Source organism: Hipposideros armiger, unplaced genomic scaffold (assembly GCF_001890085.2).
Source record: "Hipposideros armiger isolate ML-2016 unplaced genomic scaffold, ASM189008v1 scaffold_331, whole genome shotgun sequence".
NCBI classification, from domain to species: Eukaryota; Metazoa; Chordata; class Mammalia; order Chiroptera; family Hipposideridae; genus Hipposideros; species Hipposideros armiger.
This window is the reverse complement of record NW_017731681.1, coordinates 2296312-2300546: the sequence shown is the minus strand read 5'-3', so window position 1 is coordinate 2300546 and position 4235 is coordinate 2296312. Positions and strand designations below refer to the sequence as shown.

General features: G+C 47.4%; 1 pseudogene; it reads left to right on the top strand.

The window, feature by feature from the left end:
• Window positions 1–1489: 1489 nt before the first annotated feature.
• Window positions 1490–3456, top strand: LOC109392410 (HIV Tat-specific factor 1 homolog pseudogene; annotated as a pseudogene).
• Window positions 3457–4235: the final 779 nt, after the last annotated feature.

Below are 4235 nucleotides of genomic sequence, written 5' to 3'. Positions count from 1 at the left end.
ACTCAACAAATATCATTTATACATACACACAAATATTTATATATTTATACATAGTTCTTGAACCAGGTGAAAATTTAGGAAACCAGGATGCTTCACACTTTAACATTTCAACATACATCCCCTAAAAGTAAGGCCTTCCTCCTACATAACCACAGTGCCCTGATCACAGCTAAGAAAATAACGACTGGTCCCTAATATTATCCATATGCAGAGTACACTCAAGTTCTCCCCAGTTAACCCCCAAATGTCTCTTATGTGTCTGTTCAAACCAGGGTCTAATCAGACCCCTGCACTGCACTGTGAGAAAGAGGCTGGATGAGGCAATTGAGAGGTACAGGGAGCAGCAGCCAGAGGAAGAAATGGGGTGCAGGAAGGGAGGTTTCTGCTTCTGTTTTGTTTTGAGAGGGAGAAGTTGCACATTCAAGAGGGGAAAAGGGCTAATCGAGGAAATGAGATACAGAACACAGCTAGAGAGACCAGCCTTGGGCAGGAGGAGGCAGCTCCTACTCCAGTGGTTCGCAAAGTGGGGTCCCCAGGCCAGAAGCATCAAGCACCACCTGGAAACTAGTCATAAATGAAAATTCCACCCCCGGCCCCCACCTTTACCTACTGAATCAGAAACGTGCTTTTACACACATCCAGGCAAGTCTGATGCACAGAGTTGGAGAACCGTTGCCCTACTCTATCTCACATGAGGAACAAGGAGGGGGTGGGCGCAGGTGCAGCATGGATTTGATAACAGGCGGTTGAGGGAGTTCACCTCTGATGGCTTCAGTTTTCTCTGTGACATAAGAGCTAGACATCAACTGAGTCAGGTGAGAAGCAGAGAGAGCCTCACAGTTTCCAGGATCGGCAGTTTAAGGTCACCAATGACAGGCATGGTGTGGCGGGGTCACTCAGCAATGCGGGGCCTCCTTAGGGTCTGACCATGAACAAGGAGTGCTGACCATGACCTGGTGTGTGACTTCCTCCAACACGTCTCAGCTCTGAGAGTAAAATCCTGAAGAAAACAAATCATTGGGCACAACCAGGGTTGAAGTTTTGCCAGATAGGGGCCAAAGATGATAATAGAGAGAGGCAAGTTTCGGATATTGTCAAGAGAATTGTTGACATGAAGGGCCTCACAGTCGAAGCCGGATAAAGAGGGGCTGACCGGTTGGACACAGGGAGACCGTTGATCTGGCCCCAGGAGACTGAAAACAGTTGTGAGAGGAGTAGACAGGCTGATGGTTGGAAAGTTAGGGAATGGGGACTGAGGCAGGCTGTTCAAATGAGTGATTCTTGAAGGTGTGTGTGTGGGTGCTTCAGATGACAAGGTGACAAAGCAGATGGGTACATGGTTCGGAAAGGAAAATGTCCAGGGGATGCAGTCACCAAGTTGTTCAGGGGTCAGGTGGGGGAAGGGTGCCCATGTCCCCCTGAGCGAGGGGGAGAGGACTGGCAGGTGGCAGAAACTGCCCCAGAGGAAGGAAGAGGGCAATTCAGCCCAATGGCGAAGCCTCAGCGACAGAGGGTTAGTTTAAACTAGAAACTGGGGGTGGAGGAGGAGTAGCCCGGAGGCAGCAGTGGGAGCAAGGAAAGCACCCTCATCTGTAAGAAAATAAACAGCTCTCATTTCAGAAGCCTGCAGAGGAGGCAGTGCCCTCACGGGAGAGTTAAATTTCAGTTAAAGCCGGGAAGTGGAGGGGGAGCTCCAAGGAAAAGTTGAGAATCTGAGGAGATCTGCCATTTATTAGAGGGCGTGCGGGTAGCTTAGGGAGGGGGCAAGTGGAGGGCTGGGTCACAGCCAGAAAGTGCTGGGTGTCGTGGAGACAACAATGCCATAGGCTAGAGACTACGGAGTTTACATTTGCACTACTAAGTGGTACAAACAGAGAGGGAGGCAGACTGCGTCTTGTTCAGTTAGTCTCTTGGAAGCTGTAAAAAGTGGCGGTTACAGATGTGGCCTCTGGAGCGGTCCTGCCTGGATTCAAATCCGAGCCTTGTTGTGCGTGAACTGTCTATAAACTTGGGCAAGGTCTCTGGGCCTCAGTATTCCCTTCTGTAAAATGGAGATAATAATTAGGCTTTACCTCACAGGGTTGCTGTGGTGATCAGTGACTTAGGGTGTTAAATGTTTAGAGTCTGGGCAGTCAGCTCAGAAACGCTTGGTGGTGGCTCCCAGGCCCAGCGGAACAGCCTCTTCGCTTACCTGGCCCCCGGCCCTGTGCTAGGTGGGAAATACAAGTGGCAACCACCTGGGTGGGAATGACGAGCCTGACGAGCAGTTGCGAAGGCAAGAATTATACGGAAACACCAAGGACAGCAAAGAAGATCCTTCGGAAAATAGATTCTTTCTGGCAGCAGCCAGCTGACACCCCCTACGACTGGGATCTGTACAAGAAGGCTTGGTTCCCCCACACCATGGAAGCTTTTGTTGCTACATATCAGGCCCATTATGGTTTCTCTATGATGGTATGTCTAGCTCTACTGCAAACGTACAAGATGTTGGTGCTAGGGATGCAGAGAAACTTCTGCAAAGAAAAACCCCAAACCCACTGATCCCCAAAAGAGGGGAAATAAAAGAAAGATGGAATCAAGATGGTTCCATGTTGAAAAAGATGGAAATACAAATATATTATCTGCTTTGCCTCCAGACATTATAGTGGATGGATTTATGCACGTTACATCCAAATTTTGCATTATTATGAGATATCCTCAGGAGAATTTAACGTCAAGCTGTACAAAGAAATCTTAAAGGAGATGGGCTTTTCTGTTATTTGAAGAGGGGAACTGGGGGGTCTTGCATTAAAGTTTTTAGATAAAGATGCAATTAAAAGGTACAAATTACATGTCAAGGTGGCAAAGTTTCAGCTGAAGGAGGAATAGATGCCTCAAAAAAGAAGTGCAAAGACTATAAGAAGCAGCTATCTCTGCAACAAAAGTGGTTGCACCAGAGACCTGAGAGGAGAGCTGGTCCACCCGGGATGCACCAAGAGTGAGCTGTCACCATCAAAACTAGGTTCCATCGTGTGGATTTTGCAGTGCTGAGTGAAATCAGAGAAGACCTTTGAGAAGAGTGTTCTACATTTGGACAAATCAGGAAGCTCCTTCTCTGATAGGCTTGAAGCTGGTATGGACTCTGTGTGTTTAAGGAATACAGAGGAAGCTAATTATTGTTTTCAATCCTCCATGGAAGGTGGTTTGGTGGCCATCAAACCATTGCTCAAGCAAGGGATGGGATTATAGGTTATCAGGTTGAGGGAACCTCAAGAGAAAGGGAGGAAAGGCTGGGCGGGTACGAGGCTTTCCTCAGTGCCCTCAGAGGCCAGCAGAGGCTTTCAGCATCCAAATTCCATCTGTGCTTCAGAAAGAGCGAGGCATGGACTTTCCCTCTACCCTCAACCAGCTGAAACCTGGTCTCTTAACCCTCTAGTCAGACCACTCTTCCCATGTCACAGATACTCAGGTGCCTAACCCAAAGGACATCGCTGGATTCATTTACATTAACTCACACAGTGAATTGGGGTGCGGGGTGCAGGGAAGGGCTCATCTGTAGAAATGTAACAACCTCACATTTTGCAGTTGGAAATCTGGGGCCCAGGGACCCTTGGAATCACTGTTGGTCGCTAGCACATCCTCTCGCATTTATTCAGACAAATTTTAGTCTGGGTGCTGCTGGGAAGGGATTTTGCAGATATAATTAAAGCCTCAAATCAGTTTATCTTGAGTTAATCAAAAGGGAAGCTTTGTGAGGTGGGTTCGACTCAATTACATCCAAGGCTTTTAATAGTAGCTGGAAACGAGAAAATATATTTCTACACTCTGGGACTTCCTTACTCACCTCAATTCTGGCAGCTCAGACTAGGTATCAGCTCTCTGCAGGCCCTGGATTAGGCCTTATGGCTGCAGAGAAAAGAATCAAAGAAAACTCAGGAATAAAAATGGACGCAGTGACACTTCCAAGTAAAATGATTAGGAGTCTTCAGAAAGTAAAGGAGGAAAACGAAGTTTGGGACCAGAGAAAACTTCAGGCCAGTTAATTAAATCTGGAAGTGACCAGTAAATCCAGAGTTTTCTTGAAGAATGGGATACATCTGGACATGAGTAACAGCAATCATGTACTATCAAAAGCAATTGCCAAGGGACTTAAACACAGGGACAGAAAGCTGAGCTGGTGACAATGCCTACAGTTGCTGTTTGCAGCACTTACATGGGACTATTAATGAGGCCAACCAGCGGTCCTGTCCTTACAG